General features: G+C 39.8%; 1 protein-coding gene across 5 annotated transcripts in view; it reads left to right on the top strand.

Annotated features, from left to right (window-relative positions):
• Positions 1-542: 542 nt before the first annotated feature.
• The window catches only part of tenm2a (teneurin transmembrane protein 2a), a 290186-nt gene continuing 270933 nt past the window's right edge, over positions 543-19795 (top strand). For all 5 annotated transcript variants that reach the window (XM_046849490.1, XM_046849489.1, XM_046849487.1 and 2 more), the window contains exon 1: positions 543-1043. The gene's annotated coding sequence lies outside the window, so the exon portion shown is untranslated. The remainder of the gene's footprint in view (positions 1044-19795) is intronic.

Genomic DNA, 19795 nt, shown 5'->3' with positions numbered 1-19795 from the left:
TTTTATAAAGTTGCAGGTTTTATTACACATTGTACTGTTCCCACACGACTGTCATATAATCGACCTTATGTATAGGTGTCAAGTTGTTCTTAATGAAGTTCTCAGTTATTGTTTATGCACTGCGGGCAAAAAGTATGAGGGCGCTAGCAAAAATGCAATGTTAAAGTACTGCAAGTATAAGATATTATTTGTAAAAACTTCATTCGGACTGGAATGTTATATATCTGCATAGATCATTTATGACTTTTTTTTGTGTTTTGCTATGTCTTGTGTTTTTCACTGGACCTGTCATGGCGTCCACAATATTATACTAAACCGTACCTTATGATCAAATACATACTTCAAGAGGTAAAATGAGATAAGGCATGTGGAAAAATATAATTTTTCTCTAAAAATGAGGCAGTTCGAATAGTAAGTAATGGATTTGCTTGCCTTTATTTTGAGACTGAAATAATGCACCTATATGATGGGATTTTTTTTTCGTGTTGTTTTTTTTAGGTAATGATCGGAAGAAGACGAGTCGAAGAGACACGCCCGCGCCCCCGAGCACGTGCACGCGCGCGCAACCTGCTGCGGCCAGTTTCCCGCGCCGCCAGTGGTAGATTCCAGTCTCCGTCACCTTTAACGGCGCTCGGGGAGCGGATCTCCTCACGCTCGATTCCGACGCGCTCTCTCTCGTCTGGCGTTTCATTCCCAAACAAGACAGCCAGGCAGACTGCAGACACACATTCAGCTTTGCTTAGACACTTAGGACTCTTTACCCCGTTTCCCCCCCACATCCCCTAGTCCCCCCCCTCAACACACACGCTGGACCATTCCGCCGCTTAACGGCTCGCGTTTCCACGCTGTTCCCGCAGTTCGCTCCTCGGCACGCGCGCCTGAAGTAGCCGAATTTCGAGTTGAGAAGAAAAAGTGACGCTTCACATCAATATTGTTTACGGACAGGCGTCTTCCCTGAAGGACAAGAGAGAAAAAAAGAAGACAACAAAAAGTTTCCTCAGGGACATGAACGCCCTGTAAAGACCCCTCGCTGTCCTGTACAGGTAAGAATTAACGGTTTACTGTGATTCTCCTATAAACCACTGCAGCCTGTCGACGTGTTTGTGTATGAAAAAAAGGGAAGAAACGTGTCCCATTCGGGGAACCGGAGACGAATTAGGTACCTAAAAAAATAAAACATGTTATCAGTATGTTTTTGTTATGCTGTTAAATTATGTGAAACAGCCTGACACAGCGTGGCGTGTTAAACCCGTAGCCTATTGGAAGCACTTGTCACTGACATGGACGCCAATTAGTGTTTCTGTGAACGCGCACTCTACACGGTCCCAACGTGAGATCGGTGTGCTCTGATACACGGTTGTATTTCGGCATCCTGACGCTCTGTTTAGGTTTCTATCCTTTCACTCTCCTTTTTTTTCCCTTCCATTCTCAGGTTTTCTATTATATCCCGAGAACTATGTGCAGGAGTAACGGGAGCGCGCGTTTAGTCCTCCCCCAGTAACCAAAACAATCCAATCAGTTTACTAACGGTGAGAGGACAAACACGCACAGGTCAACATGTAGACTTCATCTCCATCTCTCATCCTCTTTCTGTATCCCCTGTCTCTCTCTTTGCTTCTCATTCTTTCTAACATCCCCCCCCTCCTCCATTCTAGACTACTTCTATTTCCCAGATAAGCTATATATGGACTGGGCAGGTCCCATATCCAAGTTTGAGTAGTAGAAAGACAGAGATCATATTCTCAGTGAGACTAGCCCATACAAACCAATAAACAAGTAATAGATACCAAGTCGAAGGAGTAATAATAGATAAGGAGCACAAACGAGCAGCAGTGAGGGTATCATGCAAGAGAAGGACACTGAGAAACTCCAGCAGTGACAAAGAGAAACTCAGAGAAAAACATTCATAGCTGCCCCATTAGTGGTAGGACAGGAGCGGAGAAGTGACTCGAGCAGATAACGGACCTCGGTACAGGTGGGAAAATACTGCATCATATTGTGAAGACGTGCTGAAAGGTTAGCTCGTTCTGAAATATATCCGGAGAAACAATCTTTGATAACTTGGTATATTCAAAAATAAAGTTTGCAAAGTCTTAAATGCAAACGTTAAAAAAAAAAGTCGTTCAAACAAGCATGATTTATTGATTGCACGAATAAGATCCTTCATGCAATTATTAAAAATACTCAAATATAAGTGTGCCCATGGATCTTTAAAACAGATTTGTGATCGTATGTTTTATATAGTTATATAGGAGAGAATGAGTTTGATGCACATACAATGTAACAATAATATTATTAACAAAAAACCCCAACAAATTATTTGCTTGTAAATTACCAGCTGAATTACTAGCAGAGAAACAGGCAGTGTAACAAAATCAATGTCCCAAACTATGAACAGATGCTCTCGAGCCAACCAATGTGACCGCCGATAAATCAGAAAAAATTGGAAAATTGTTGTGGGACTGCCATATTGACAAATATTAGCATATCAAAGATATCGTGCTCCATTGTGTGATAGTGATATGCCCCAAAATGTAATCAATCAAATTACTTTTGTAACCATCAGTTTGACTTCATTTAATGGTTAATTTGTTTTTCACTGCTGATGTAATAACAACTTCAAACCCATAAGCGGAAGGACCGAGATGGGTCAGAGTGCTCACGAGAAAATCATTCAATGCTCACATTTCTTTGGCTTTCAGTCGGTTCAGCAGAAGCAGCCGTGTGTTTCTCTTAAAGAATTTTATTTCTATCCTCTGTTAGAGTGTAAGAAATGTGCTAGCCATTAATGAAGATGACTTTTGTCCTGGAATCTTTCACAGTGATGAGGACGAATACTTCTTTCACAACCTTTCTGTTGCTGTCTGTCCCTTTTAGAATGCTTTTCCCTGAATATAAAGGCTGCAAAGCTGTATTTGAGTGTGCCTTAGCAGGGTGCTGTCTCTCAAAGTTTCTTTCATGTGTGTGTGTAAAACATGCGGTATGCTTTGGTACGTCTGAAGAAGACCGAGCCACTTATTGACATCACCAAGGGCCGTGCGCATGCTGTCAATCACAGATAAAGCGGTGGGCTCACGCTGGAGAAAGGACGACCGTTAAAGAGAGCCGGTTCCCTGCTGGGCCTCACACTTTTATCCCAGCATAGATTTCCAATCCCTCACTCATGCACCGGGTCACAATGCTCTGTTCAGTCAGAGCTAGTTTCCATGAAGCTGGAAACAGGGAAATAAATAGGAAGAAAAAAGCTTCAATAGGATCAGCAACATGTTCTTTTCTCATTACCATATCTAGCACACAAATAGCCTTATAAACGTGCAGACACACTGTGATGGACTGCCGATCTTACAGATAAGCCTTCAATCCTATTGACACCTACCTGACCCGGTTCTTGGCTTGCTGTCAGCAGGTATGCATATGTCTGTGAGAAAACTGCTTGAGGTGGTGGATTTGGACACTCTCCAACCTGGATACCTCACATGACCACACAGGCACGGTACCTCAGCTCTAACAGCAGAGGAGCTTTAGTGCTGGACAGTCGTGCATGTCGGCTAGAATCCCTCAGCCTAGCCCAGCTGGCACTTCATGGTTCCAACCAGCCTAGAAGAGCAAGCTGGCCTCACTGTGCATGTGTGTGGCCCTAAGCTCCTTAAGCTCATACAAGGTCTCATGGGCATCTCTGCCTCTCTAACACCACGTTCCTCTAAGGGATCTCAAAACATGAGGAGATGCAGTCTTGCATGAACTTGCATTAATGTTACTCATGTTACATTTAAGCCCCTGAAATATGGTACATTTTTTATTTATTTTTTGACAATTTTTTTATTAAGAAGCTTTTTTCTGTCAAATGTTTATATTCGTATTTATTTAGGAGTTCACATGTGACTGTATTTATGGACTAGCACATTTTTGCTCTTAATACCATAAGAAAACCCAAGTGGCTCTACCTAAAAATCTCTGCCTAAAAAAGTCTGAACCTTAATATGTCCAGTTTCTGAATTGTTTGCAAATAAAAAAGTCACCCAGGCGGTTCATTGTTCTGGAAAGAAGCACAAATTAAGTCCTATGGTTAAATGAACCTTGGTTCCAATACAAAGAAGGATGTCTATCTGGATAACTAATTGCTGAAGCAAAGACAGTAACCAGAAAAATATATATCGTAACCGGGTTTTTCAGCACGGCAACAATCCTAAACTCACCTTAACCAAAATGGCTTGAGTGAAAGTACTGGAGTGACCATCACAAAGCCCTGACTTTATTGGCATAGGAACTTGACTGAAATGAAAAAGCATGACTTTGCAAAGAGAGTCATGAAATTATTTGAATACATCGGATTTGTCAAGAGGGATAAGAAAAAGATTTCAGCGAAATATTGTAAGAAGTTTGCGGAAGTTTGAGTTATGCAACAAAGGGCAGTGCCACCAAATGCAAAAAAGGTACATGTAAACTTTTGACCCATGGAAAATCTGATTTAGTAAATAAAAGCTCAGACAAGTCGGGCTCATTGCTATTATTGTAAAATGACCTGTTATGAAAATATTATGGCAAACTAAAATGCTAAATATTTCGCCTAGGCCTGTGTAACCGTTTGGCCTCGACTATAGATTGTGTGTGCACATTATGCTTGGGGTAAAAGCTAACATGATGAAGTGCTCGTATTAGGAAATTTATTCTAAATCCTTTCACTTTTCACGGTGCTGTGTATCACAGGGGTCCCTCATGATTCATTTCAGAGCACATCAAAGCTTGGCAGAAATCAATCATTTTTTCTCTCTCTCTTGCATTGCGCGTTTTATGTCCTGCATCATTCTGTTTTCAAGCCAACTGGCAGACATTCGGTATTGTACACGGTATGAGTAAGTGTATGCCTGCATGTGTGTGTTTGAGACAGAGAGACAGAGGCAGTAATCTCTACCTCCTCACACAAAGAACACAGGATCTGGGTTAGCCCGCAGTGCGCATTTATACACACCCCTCCAGCGTCTGTAAGTGCACATAAAAGCCATCAATCTTCATTAGTGTCACAGAAGCCTGACTCCATTCAACAAATTATCATTGTTAGGCAAAATTTAGGCTTGCGTGTACGGGCACTGTAGAGCTGCAGCTCCTGGAGCACGAGCCCATTTGCAGCGCGCAGAACAGCTGCATCAATATCCCGCTCCCGCTCAAGCTCCCGCGTCCTTCAGCCGCACCAGCTGTGTGTGAAGGAGAACGGGGAGATATGATAGCTAGGGAGTGTGAGGCCCTTGGTGTGTTGTTTGTAGGTTAGAGGAAGGGAGGGGTTGTGTTGAAGCACAATAATAGATGGTGAACATGCAAGGCTTGTGTTTGTTTGTGTGTGTGTGTGGGTATGCACACGTGTGTGTGTGTGTGTGTGTGTGTGTGTGTGTGTGTGAATATGTGCCCGTTTTTTTGATGCTGGTCAGTTCTGTGGACTTGAGCTCGGATTGGGCTGCCATCTCCAATGCATCACCTCCCTTTCCTCAAATGCACATTGTGGCACTTCTTGGAATGCTGAGGTGTTAATATGTCAGTGAGTGTGTGTATGCGTGAAGGACAAAGAGAAAGTAACCCTGGTGTATACTTTTTATATATAAAGTATAGTGCTTTTGGGAACCACACCTAAATTGCCTATGTATGTTAAGACCAGACGCTATTTGCATGCCTTATGGCGGTTAAACAGGGGTAGTGAGCAGTAAGTAATAGGTGAAAGTAAATGCGTTGTGTATGTTGAGATCCTCGCAGTGACTTGACTGTTTTGGCACCTTTTGGGTCATGTGGATTAACATTGCAGGTAGCTAATCTACAAGCGACTATATAAACAGTTCTTTTTTTATATTGAGTCCATAAAAAATACATTTGGTTGACATGAAAGAAACCTCTGTCCTAGGAAGCAATACAAAATATGAACATCTTAAAACTTTGTAATGTTCGTCATCCTTGCTGATTTACTAGCTCTACAGAATTATTGGGAAATGCAGTAGAAGAAATTTTGAACCCTAATCTCTTATTAGATGTATATTTAATATCTAAGCATATTTTGCTCAATTTCCTACCAAAACTATTGCATGTCAACACATCTATATTACATGAATTCACAATGACATGCATTAATGTAAACAAACTACATTCATTCTCATCTTGGTCAATGTGTCAGAGCACCCAACCGGGAGATCTATGAGAGTCTACACTCTACTTGGGCACCTTTCTCCACTTCTCCACTGTCTTAAGTACCTCTGAGCTCCATCGGGCTCTCACCTGGCCAGGATTTCAGAGCAGAGACAGACCTATATTGCAGTGTGATATAATGGAGAACAGCATACCACAAGGGAGCACTTGGCTTAAACAGGCCCTCATGCTGATTGGAGGAGCCAGGCGATTGCGCTGACCTTTCAGATCTGAGCACTGTGTGTACAAGTGTGCTCCTGTGTGTATGTGTGTGTATTTAGAGCAAGAAAGGAGGGAGTACCTGATTGATGGAGTCTTATTGTGAGGGTAAACTCGATCCTGGGCTGGCTCTGGCCCAGTAGTCTATATTCACCCTGAATCAAAGAGAAACAACCTCACAAGCATCCGTCAGCAGGACGTCTCACAACCCTCCCCATCCCTGATGGCCATGGCTGTGTACTGAGTTACAGCATGACTTCCCACAAACCTGATCACACCCTGATTCCGGACAATGTGTGTCCTCTTACAGTTAAATTAATTAAAGGGCAGAAGATCAGTTTCCCCACACATAGATAACACTTGGGTGGTCCATGCAAATAAACTTATGACCACCATAATATATTTTGTCCAATTGAAACATAACATTTATTTGTTTGTTTGTTTCTTTGTTTGAACAATGTCCTTTATTTTCAATTTGGCATGAACAAAGCAAGGGGTCAGTGGATCAGGGTGCAAAAAATGGCAACAGTAGTGCAGAGAAGCAGAAACTAGAAGACCCTTGACAAGCCACAGTAGCAATCATTTCTCAAAATGAAGCTTTCTTGCACCAGTTTCAACAATTTAACAAGAGATACTCCTGTTCTAACTGCTCCATGGATGTTAGAAGTTTCTGGAGGTTTGGATTTTAATCAGATCCAGAGCGTGCACTGCTGGAGTAGTACTACAGCATCCCTCATTATCCCTCTCAGTGGATTAAACCACCTTAATGTGGAAAGTGCTAGCATGTAACCGGCAGACAAACTCAAATAGGTCTTGTTGGCATTGGTGGTATTTTGAATGCGCTTTCAGTTGCCTCGAACTGCTCATAACTGAACAGCCCTTGTGCAGTTAGTGAGGAGCTGTAGCATAGCTTGCTCTGTTCATTATCGGGAGCTGTAAGCAGATAAATCTACAAATATTTCTATTTTCAGTGGCTTTATTGTTAGTATTTCACTAAGAATTCATATCAATAAATCATAATTTTGCTAATGCTGTAAAGCAGCTGTGGCTCTGTGGTTCATTTTCTAGATTAACCTTATTAAATAAACTAAGAGGGAATACCTTTTTTCTTCAGATAAATGTTTAATAGAAGCTTTGTGTAGCCGGAGATGACACCAGGTTCCACTCATGTGAGCCAAGAACAGGAATCTGAGGCTGGAATCTGCTGTATTTTGAGATGCTTTTCTACTGACCACAGTTGTAAAAAGGGGTTATTTGATGTACTATAGTACATTTACATTTACATTATATTGCAGATGTCCTTATCCAGAGAGACAGACAAAAGTGATGTACTATTGTCTTCCTTTCAGTTATATCTCCTTTAAATCCCTTTAGGTAACTATTCTTTTTCACCATTCTTTGAGAATCATGTGAAACATTACAAGAACATCAACAGTTTCTCAAATATGTTAACCAGCCTGACTGTCACCTCATTCAAGCCACTTAGAGCACATTCCCACCTCCCCATTTTACTGTTTGATATCTATTATTTTGATCTTATGGAACTGGAAGGCAAAGTAAAAGGCAAATGTACATCATACAGTACCATCACTCTCCAAATATAGTTAAATATCTGCCTAAACAAGGTGGTTTCTCCTGTTTCACCGTAGATATGTGGAAAATTAGGTATTAATATTGAACTGGAACATGCACATATGTTAGCATCCAGGTGCATACGTGTGTACTGACATTGATTCCATTTCTGCTTTTTCCACCTTTTCTTTCTGCTAACCAGTTGTGCATGAGTGATGTGATTTAGCCCTCCCTCTATTCCTGTGTCCTTGTGTTAGGATGCACAGACTCAGCAGAGGTCCTGGTGGTAATTGCAGCGCTTAGGGCCTTGCACTTCACCTTCAATCAAGCTTGCACTTTCTTGTCATTTCTGTGGGAGACGAGTGGAGTAGGTGGTCACATTTAAACATATCTGCCTAGCAGCTGACAGGAGCACTTTTTAACTCGCCATCCTAAACATTATAAACATCTGGTCTTATCCCACACTGCTGAGATGGACACATTTTGACTGCCAGTACGTGGCTGCCAATATTAAACTGTCACAGTAGTGGTAGCAGTACTTTTTTTTGTACATGAAATGAGGTATACTGTGTATTTTTGTGTTGATAAGTTCTAGTTCAAGTGTTGTAGATGGTGCATGCACTTGAGATAGAACACCAGGATAACACCAAAGGGGTTTTCATAAATGTAATTAAATATCTGATACTCACTTCATGAAGAAGACTTAAGCCCCCACATACAGTATATTAGCTGTATTTTCCCTCTTGGTTTGAGAGATAGTAATGATTGCTCCATAGGTCATAGGTTCAGATCTATTTGGCTTGAGGCTTTCCCATGAGGTCTGATATAAAGGCAGTGAGAGTTTGATTAGGGTTAAGTACGCTGTTGTTCTTCGACCATAGTTCAGAAAAGCAAACTCAAATCTGATTCATGCATCCAATATATTCAATGTCTATATTTTTCATCTTTTTCAATATATTTATCCAAGGAGAGCCAAGGGTTTACTTCACAATTTGATGTTCGAAACTGAGGTAAGACCTCTGTCCAGTTTGTCCTGTATGGGATCGAAAGAGGTCAGCTTTGATGATTTATGACTGTGATGCTGCGTTCCTGCACAGAATGATTAATCTCTGCTGAGAACACTTCAGGAGTACAAGTTTAACCTCTGCCTCCCTGCCCAACAAACAGACACACACACACACACACACACACACACACACACACACACACACACACACACACACATCCACAGACATGAATTAGAGTTATCTGAGGATTGTTAAAGACACAAAACAAACGATGTATTTGTATAAGTGATGTCCTTGCTCAAGCATGCAGAATATTTAATGCCGAATTAATGCCACACATTTCAAGAGACACATCAGTATTTACACAAGCATGACAATCCCCTGTGCCCAGAGCACCTTGGAGATACGGTGCACATGGTTTGGAGTGGATATTGAGTGGCCTGCTATAGAGCTCTAACCTCAACCCAATTAAACACCTTGGGAAACACCCAACACCTTGAAGCACCCCAGGCGCCTCACGTCACCTAAATCAGTACCTGACTTTACTAATGCCCTTGTGTCTATATGAGCACAGATCTCCATAACCATACTCCAAAATCTAGTTGAACATCTTCCCAGAAGCATGGAGGTTTTTATAAGGGCAAATAGGGACAAAATGTACGTAGAACGTGATGTTTAACAAGGACATACACATTTTATGGTCAGTTGTCCACAAATTTTTATATCATGCAGAATAAAATATAGTAGACAAAAATACAATTATAATCCAAACATAAAAATAAGTTCTGTATATTCAACATTGACTCCTGCAGGGCTGAATTTCTTTGTAGTTTATTAAAGTTATTACAATCCGAAGCGAGTAGGTAATAGCTCTAAGGTTGTTTTTTTTTTAGGTAGAAAAAAATTAACATGAATGACTCCACCTTAAGTTTTCTTGATTCTAATTTGCATTCCTAGAATACCCTTGAAACAAAATTCAGACAAGAAAGCTGCTAAAAAAACATTTTTTGACCTTGCTGTGACCTCAATCATGTTTGGATCAGTTTCAAAATCTAATAATTTGTTTCATACAATGATAACTACATTTAAATCTCACAAACATTCAGCCACTTGAGAATCTTGGACGGACACACAGACAGACAGATGGATGGACTGAGAGACAAGATGAAACACAATGTTTCCTCACTTACAGCCATAAAAACTTATTGGACACAAAATGCAATCGATGCAGATATATTTTTTCCTTTGCTGATGCAAGACAATGTAACATTAGCAAGATGAAGCAAATAAATAGACACTAATATGGTGAAATATACTGTATGCGAGATACCAGGTTTTCTAGCAACATCTAACAGGAATCTAGTATATTTTCAATAATGCTACATGAACAGTTAGAAGTTATAATGTTCACATTCTTCAGATTTAGACAATATGGCTTCCTCGTTATTTAGAAATGTATACATCTAGTACATATTCTTTTTTTTTTTTTTGCATGATAAACCAGTAAAGTGGCTGTAAACTGAAATTGCAGCAGCTTATTTGTGCAGATTTGCAGCAGGTCACTGGACAGGACATAAAGATTATGATTTGTTGGATGAAGACAGTTCACTGTACAGACACGCTTCACACTAAATCAATGTCATTACATCATAAATATGTGCATGCGATGCATTTTAGTCTGCTTCGTCTCTTTGGCATTTGGTATCATTTTATTATGTCATAATGGATAAGCTGACGAAGAACTCGTCTACTATGATTATTGCTCACTTTAAGAAAGTGTAATTTGTTTTTAGAGGTAAGATTAAGATGCTGTTTTTTTCTTCTCTGTAAAAAAAAAAAACCCAAAACTAAAATATTCAGATCAAACATCAGAATGAAGTGACAGGCATGTTGGTACCAGATGGACTGGTTTGATTATTTCATAAACTGCTGATCTCCTGGGAATTCACACATACCAGTCTCTAGAATTTATACAGAATTGTGCAAAGGAACATGCTGTGTGTGTAGGGTTTGTGGGCTGAAACACCTTGTTGATGAGAGAGATCAGAGGAGAATGAGCAGACTGGGATGAGCTGACAGGAAGGATATAGTAACTCAAGCACCACATACGTGCATCTAAAAAAGCACAACACATTAAATTTTGAGGTGAATGTGCTACAATAGTCTACTCCTGTCGGACAAGAACCCGAGGCTATCAAGGGCACAGACCCACCAACATTGGACAGATACAGGAGGATAGAGGATTTTATTTCTTAGTGTGCTACTGTCCACTTTAGTGAACCTGTGTGTGAATGTGTATGTTTTTTAACATTTCAAAATCCAGCAATTTCAGCACCACAAACATTCAATGAAGATGCTGGAGTTAATACTTCTCGTCACTTGAGCTATTGTCATAGAAAAATCTGCATAAGGTCAGAATTTATAGACAACACTGTTTTCGACAGATTATGTCTGCACATACAAATCAATCACAGCTGTACAGGTACAACATACGTTTGTTGTGATTTAATATCTGAATGACAATGTGCTCAATTTCTGTATTAATACCTGAACATTTTACTGTTATAAACATCGATGTCTTGAAGCTCTAATAGCTTTACTCTACTGCAGAGCTTCTGAAGCTTATCCACTATGATTTGTCTAGTACCACACACACAGAGACTTTGATGAGAGCAGCAGTTAGCGGTGGTGTGCTTGATCTGTTCTGTGGGTTCGAGGTGCTAAAAGCCTTAATGCGATGTTTTACAGAGCGGGGAAGAGCATCAGCCTGACTGGGCGCTTGGACTACCACTGTATTACTGTACCACTGTACCACTTTGACTTTATAAATCTGCCTCTCTCTCTCTCTCTCTCTCTCTCTCTCTCTTTAAGCGCCATGAAAAGAAAAGCATTATAGAAGAAAGATGCTAGAATCAGTTTGGATTAAAGTAATGTATTTCCCAGGTTTATACAGTCTTGATACTTTCACCTTTTCTCCTATTTTTTCATCCACCTCCACAGAAACGAGGTGAAAGGGAAAGTGTCTCTTTATTTTGTGTTGTTGGTCTTGTGGGAAGAGCTTTGATACCCATCCAGTATAGTCTCTTCAGTTCCTCAGTCACACTAACATTTCTCTGTTTCTCATTCTCGCTTCATCTCATTCTTTTCTTCCTACACATTATTATTTTTTTTGCCAGGACCTTGCCCACTCTTTTGCTCCCTCTATTCATTTCATTGTTTGCGTTACTGACACAACTGGCACAACATCTCTTTCCAAGTTTTAACAAGCCAATTATAAGATTATCAGCAAACAAACAAACAAAAGCACGCCAGTAAACCGCTATTACTTTAATAAAACTGTAAAATTCACAGTATCACTGACATTCGTTCTTCTTCTGCGAGTGTGTACGAGAATGCTTGCACATACACTTGTACAAAATATTTTGAGGAAGACTAAAGATGCAGAACACTTATTACTCACGTGCAAAAAGCATTGCTGTGTGCATCATCCAAAAATAATCACAAATTCACTAATTTGAATTTATTTGTAAAGATTATTATTCATTCATTCTTTCTTTCTTTCTTTCTTTCTTTCGTTCTTTCGTTCGTTCTTTCGTTCTTTCGTTCGTTCTTTCGTTCGTTCTTTCGTTCTTTTGCTTTCTGTAGTACATGATTGAGACCTATCTTTGGTTGTAAAAAGAGACAAAATACGCTATCATTTGTTTGACTCTGATTTGACGTTGGGGTGAAGTGATAGCTTTGAGACTGCTCTGTGTTACAGGTTATTATACTAATGAAGCCCAGTTTACTTCTGTGTGTGTGTTTTTGTGCACACGTGACAGCGCTGTTTGGAGATCATTTAGGAGTCTACATGCAATATGAATGTATCCACTAGGAGGCAAGAAATGGGACATGAAATGAAAGTCTCAGGTTTCACCGCGACATAAATAGAGAAAAAGGGAAGTAACGCATATGATAACACATAAAACAAGTAACCAAATGACTTCCAGGTTCTAAATCACCACTAGCATGCTTTCAGATATTAACGCTGACCACATCAGCACAGAGCTTTGTGCTCATTATAGTGCTGCAGTGGAGCGATGCCAGGTTTGCAGTCAGATTAAAGAATTTTAATGGCCCTTATCTAACCTGAGGAAGAGGAGTCACAATGTCTCATCGCTATGTCTCATCTCTATGTCTCATCACTACATATGTCTCGCCACTATGTCTCATTGCAATGTTTCATGCCAGCATCTTGACACAACGTCTCGTCAAAACGTCTTGTCACAATGTCTCATTATCTCATTGCTCTGCATCAGTGTTCACCTTCTTGGCTTGACACACAACATGCAGGTATATTTTAAGGACAGTATAATATATATATATATATAATATGTATGTGTGTGTGTGTGTGTGTGTGTGTGTGTGTGTGTGTGTGTATGTATGTGTATATATATATATATATAAGAGAGTGAGTGAGTGATAGACATCATCATCAAGTGTTCATATTTATGCCGATGCATGCATATCATGTCCATCCCCTCCTTTCCTTATCTTCTTTATTTACCCGCACCTCCTGAAGACTGCCTAAGCAATCCCAATTAGCTCACTGTACGCCAGTCCTCATCACCTCCCAGGCTGCTTAATGGCTGCTTTCATGACTGACTGACTCGGGGGATTGATAATTACAGCATTGGGTTTGAGTAGCTCCACCTTTTCCATGAGCTGCTACTCTATTCACTGTCTCTCCACCATGTAGTGACCTCCTACTACCAGTCTTCCATTACAGAACACACCGATGTTAAATAGGAGATTGGTATCATTAAATTCACATTAAGCAGGCTGTAAAAATTGATATGGGAAGCATGTGGCGGGTTTGATTTTGGTGCTGAAAAGAAGGTAAAAGTGTTTCAAAGAGTCACAGAGGAACATTGCTGAATGTTAATGCCCCCATTATCTTTAATGACAACATGGGAATATTTTTTTTTTGTTGTATTTTTTTGTTCCTTATCATACCATTCAGCACAGTTGGTATTATCCCTTCTTTTATTATTAGGGCTAAACTGGAATGAGCATTTTGATAACTTTACCTCCATTTTTGGTGTATTATAAGCATTCTGCTTCAATCGTTTTTATAACTGAATGCGAAAAAACAAACCCAGGTGGCTCGACTTTTTACCTGAAAAACTCCTCCTCTCCGTGTCCTTTAATTATACGTAGTTAGATAATGATAAACATCCAAACAGAAAAAGTCTCCATAACTACCCCATATTACTGTTCACAGTATTCCTTGTACAAGTGAATTATTAATTCATTTAATTTCATTCAAACTTTCTTTCGGCTTCTCCCATTAGGGGTCACCACAGCAGATCATCAGCATGTTTGATTTGGCACATGTTTTTTACGCTGGATGCCCTTCCTAACGCAACCCTCCCCATTTATCCGGGCTTGGGACCGGCACTAAGAGTGGCTGGGGTTGGTTCCCTGACCGGGGAGCAAACCCGGGCCGCAGCGGTGAGAGCGCCGCATCCTAACCACTAGACCACCAGGTAATTTTATTATTTGTAGAAACAAATTCCTGCATCTAACAGCATCACAAGAAGAAAAAAACCTTGATTGCCATATACACTATATAGACAAAAGATTGTGGACACCTGACCATATTTGATAATAAGATTATGTGCTTTAGTCCCCATTTGCTATTATTACAAACTCCATTACAAAAAGGATAGTTGTGGAGATTTGTGCTTATTCTTTAGAAAAGTCAGGAACTGATGTAGGTTGAGGAGGCCTGGGGTGCAGGTCTGAGCTCTATAGGAGGCCACTCAATATCTTCCACTCCAACCGATGTAAACTTAATGGAATTTGTTTTCTGCACTGTCATACTGGGACAGGGTTTGGTCTCTTAGTTCAAATGAAGGAGAAATGAAATTCTACAACAACGGACATTCTATACTCTTGTGTGCCTCCAAGTAACAGATAGTGGTATGTGGAGAAGAACCACATATGACTGGAAAAGTTAGGTGTCCATAAATGTTTTTCCACATAGTGTAGCACTGCAGCAACATGGCATAGATTTGATATATTTTATTTAATGAAATTTCAATAATAAATATTAAGAAATGTATATGTATTTTAAATGCACTTTTAAAATCACTCTTTAGTTTTATTGGTCTTTAATAGTGGGGTTTAGTTTCATTCGGTATTGGTCATTTTCTCTTGTATGGTTTTCGAACTAAATTATTCCTGGTCATTATCCGCCTACAAGTCTACACTTTCATACGACAGCTACTCCATACATCCTCTGAGGCACACGCACCAAGCCAATTGCATCTTTTCAAGCTGCTGCTCATGCCGTGGAACACACTCAGAGGAAAGTATCCGCCCCCTTTGACATGCATCAATTCTCCTGCCTATTATTGTTAGTGTGGCTGTGACTGACACGAGAGAGAGGTTTATGCAAAACCTCCCATCCTGCGTGTGCAGCCAATTTTGCTCTTTTGTACTAGCAAACATGCACAGCTGTGGAATCATTGGGATTCAAATTTGTGATCCCCATTCAGGACGATAGGGAAAACACTTTTCAGTATTGGTGCTTTTTGTCTAGCACCTCTCCTAGGATTCCTCTATGCTGTCACTTTGCAATCTCTAACTGCATTAGCTAAACAACTAACTAAATAATCCAAATCCTGTTAAAAAATTACTGAAATAATGTATGATTATATTCTCGGGAAAAATGTGCTCTTTGTTTTTAATATTTACAGAGAGAAACCTTCAAACAAGCTCTAGACCTTTTTTTTTCCATACACGGTTTTCCATTACTGGATTTTCAGTGGAATGTCACGCCGTGTGCGAGTGCACAGATAGCGCTTCTTGTTTAGCAAAAGGTTTAATAGCCCAGATTTTAATTGATAAATAGGTGCTGGCTGTAGAAGTGTTTGTGTGCTTGTGCTCACATGTGTGTAAATTGATTGTTCTCAATCAAGATTTTAATTTGCTGGTTGGGAATGAGACAGTAAGTAGTAATACACTGTATGTTGGTTCAATATATTGACGTGAATAAATAGTATTAAAAATGATGGGCCAGTGGTACTCTTTCAGACCTCGAGCTGCTTGTGTGTGCATAAAATAGCTAATATTGAACAGGTCCCATTGAATTGTCCTGCTGATCGATTTCAATACCTGTGGGGCGCATATACTGTGTGTGTGTGTGTGTGTGTGTGTGTGTGTGTGTGTGTGTGTGTGTGTGTGTGTGTGTGTATATATATATATATATATATATATATATATATATATATATATATATATATATATATATATATATATATGCTCTGGGTGTTTATTCATCATGTGGCCTCTCCTTTACAGATTGTATGCTTTGTATGTGTATATGTGTGTCCATATACACACTTGGTTTAGTGTCTTTATTGATCCATTGCTTAAAGGCATTCCTTTGTTTTTTTACCTAGCAGACCCACACAAAACAACCAGTTCAGCTTCTTCAGTGTCTTTTTGTCCTCTACTATAATTGCCGTTTGGACTCTGCCTCAAGACTTTAATCTTGCTCTGATCCCACTCACTGCATGGGCTTTCTCTCATCAATTTAAATGCTCGCACATTGTGAATCTTTGGCCCAAAATAGTCTCGGACAGCAACGTTTATCCCCCCTCTCTCATGCAATTTTCCTGAGAGGACACTCCAAACAATGTCACAGCGGACATCGCCTGTAACAGTCATGACACTTTGCACAGTGCACCACCTGATCCCATTTAGGTTTGCCTTTTCATGCAGAGGATTGAAATCAGAAATTGTTATTCCTATTAATGACCATTTTGATCCTGTTACAGGTAGTGCTCTTTCTTTTGATAAGTGGGATGTGGTTGCATAGGGCACCCAGACCACTAGGGGACACAGTGTTCTTTTTTTAAAAATGATATACAAATACATAGTTCATTCTATCATTTGTTGAAAAGGTTTATGTATCCGACAGCCACAAGGAGCTCCAGTGTGGTGGGAAAAGAATAGAAACTGGGGTTGGTTAATATACACTATAAGGATATAGTATTAGTATTATTACACTTGACATTAGAGTGACAAACATCAGTTTCAGATCAAAGGACAGTCCTACTTTCAGATTAATTTCACGTTCAGACGAATGGTGCAGAATTTACTTTATCATCTGGCAAAGTCTTTAATCTCCAATTTAAATTCATTGCAAAACATGCAAAGCAGATCTGTGTAAAGGTAAATAAACATGCGTATGAACATGATTTCATATACATCTCACCAATCACATATTCTAAGACTGATTGACTATTTTCATGAACAGAAATAGGCATCCTATGTTTAGGTTCAAGGGGATCCCTTCTACCTAGCAACATCACTTACCTGTTCCTAAGTAACCATCTGGGAAATAAAAACGAGTCGAGTATGTCTGAAAGTCAGAATCATTTTGATTTTCCAAATTGGTACCCCGATATATCGCCTCCTGTCACATGCGCAGTGTTCCCAGCATTGGATCAGGATCCTCAGTTAATCTGATTAGGGTTTTTCATACCGAAGCAGAATGAATGAATAGGCAGCATGGAATTTAGGCAGTGTAAATGTCATCATATTTTGCTTTTGTTCCTTATTTTTGTTGTGGATGATGGTGGTGGCAGCGTGTGCATAATTTTGTTGGTTCAGTAATTGCAATATATTTCTCCACATAATAATGACCTCGTCAAATCGAATTTGGCGACTGCTGGTGAGCGATCTCAGCGAAAAGTGTTTTTGATTCTGTGCGTTTGCTGACAAGAGATTCAGCTGTGGCGCATTCTGCACATAATTGTTACTCCGCGATGCAAACAGGTTAAATAAACAACCTACACACGTAAGTAAAATTGAATTAGAATACTATTCCTAAAATATTTGCAGAACTTGTAGCGTGTGAAGATTATATTTGCATTTGAATGCAGTTATTCTTACCAGGCGGAGACGTTTCAGTAAACCACCCGTGCATTACGCTATACATCTATTATTAATTTTATTAGACTATGGAATGCAGCAGTTGGAATGGCTTGTGAATATAAAACAACAAGTTGTAAGTGTGGAATTTATGCAGAGCTTTTCATTTCTTTTTAAATATGCTGTGATCTATACATAAATTCCCCCATAACTTTGCAGTGTCCTTAACACTGCATTATATTAGGTAAGTATTTGTTCTATGTGGTAGAAAATGGTTGAAAATGGTAGGTGGGTGTATGGTAGTTCACCACCATATGCATACCCTTGTCACTTTACACACGCTGAGATTTATTATTCACACTCTAATCAGCCCTTTACACTGCTTTGCACAAAGACAAGGGAAGTTATCGTTGCTAAATATTAAATGCAAACCTAGATTTGATGTCTTATTATTATTATTTGTATTATTATTGTTATGAAAGAAAATAGGCAGGAGTTGTGATTATATAAAATATGACAGACATATGGGCTTTGTGTTAAATGTTAAGGTAATTTAAATCAGCTCTTATCCCTCTCAGGTTTAGTGCTAACTTTTCCAGACTCCAAATATCATAAAGAAAGCACCGCCATACACTATATAGACACAGGTTTTGGGAGATCTTTCTTTTCCAGCCACATGTGGTTCTTTCCCAAACTGTTACCTGTTAACTGTTTACATGGGTTGGAGTAAAAGATCTTTAGTGGCCTGCTAAAGAGCTCTGACCTCAACCCTGTTGAACACCTTTGGAATTAATTGTTATGAATTGTTATGAATTAGCCTCCTCACTCTACATCATTACCTGACTTTACTAACATCCTTGTAGATGAGTGAGCAGAAATCTCCTCAAAGATTCTGCAAAATCTAGTGGAACATTTCAGAAGAATGGAGGTTATTATAACAGCAAATGGGGACTAAATGTGGACTGGGACGTTCGAAAGGCACATATGAATCTTATGGTCTGGTGACCATAAACCTTTGTCCATTAAGTATATAAAAAAAATGTATTTACTATTATTTTTGTGATTGGATTACCCCAGACCTCACCAGGTGCCAGTTTTGCTGAGTGTAAATGTATGCCCCAATGCACACACATGCATTCTGTTCAGCCATTTAAGTCTGGAATCCAAACATATAGCGTAGCAATTGCTGCACTAGCTGACATTAGCACATCATTACTTTGCTGGGTCATGCCACACACTCATGACCTTCAGCTCCAACATCCAGTGCCCTAACCACTAAGCAACCACTTTTCCGACTTCCCATGCTTCAGCTCCCAACGGCACATCGACATCTACAGACACACTACACTGGACTCTAACCACCATCATGCACATTCTCACACCTGGAATCATTCCCCAGCCACCTGTATGTCAGGACTCACCCTTTACATAAATTTTGTCTAGCTCTTACGATCTTTACACAACAAGCCATTTTTTGACATGCTTGATATTATGGTCCTGACTATGAGTTTAGGTACCTGGGGTCAACAGTGCATAGTAATGGAGAGTGTGTTAGAGAAGTGAAGAAAAGTGTGCAGGCAGGGTGGAGTGGGTGGAGAAGAGTGACAGGAGTGATTTGTGATAGAAGAGTGTCTGCAAGAGTGTAAGGGAAAGTTTATAGGACTGTGGTGAGACCTGCGATGTTGTATGGTTTAGAGAGAGTGACATTGACTAAAAGACAGGAGGTGGAGCTGGAGGTAGCAGAGCTGAAGATGTTAAGATTTTCGTTGGGAGTGACGAGGATGCACAGGATTAGAAATGAGTTTATTAGAGGGACATGTAGCGCATGTAGGACGTTTTGGTGACAAGGTGAGGGAGGCGAGATTGAGACGGTTTGGACATGTGCAGAGGAGGGACATGGGGTATTT

The sequence above is a fragment of the Silurus meridionalis genome, chromosome 5 (assembly GCF_014805685.1).
Source record: "Silurus meridionalis isolate SWU-2019-XX chromosome 5, ASM1480568v1, whole genome shotgun sequence".
NCBI classification, from domain to species: Eukaryota; Metazoa; Chordata; class Actinopteri; order Siluriformes; family Siluridae; genus Silurus; species Silurus meridionalis.
This window is presented reverse-complemented; position numbering and strand designations above follow the sequence as displayed.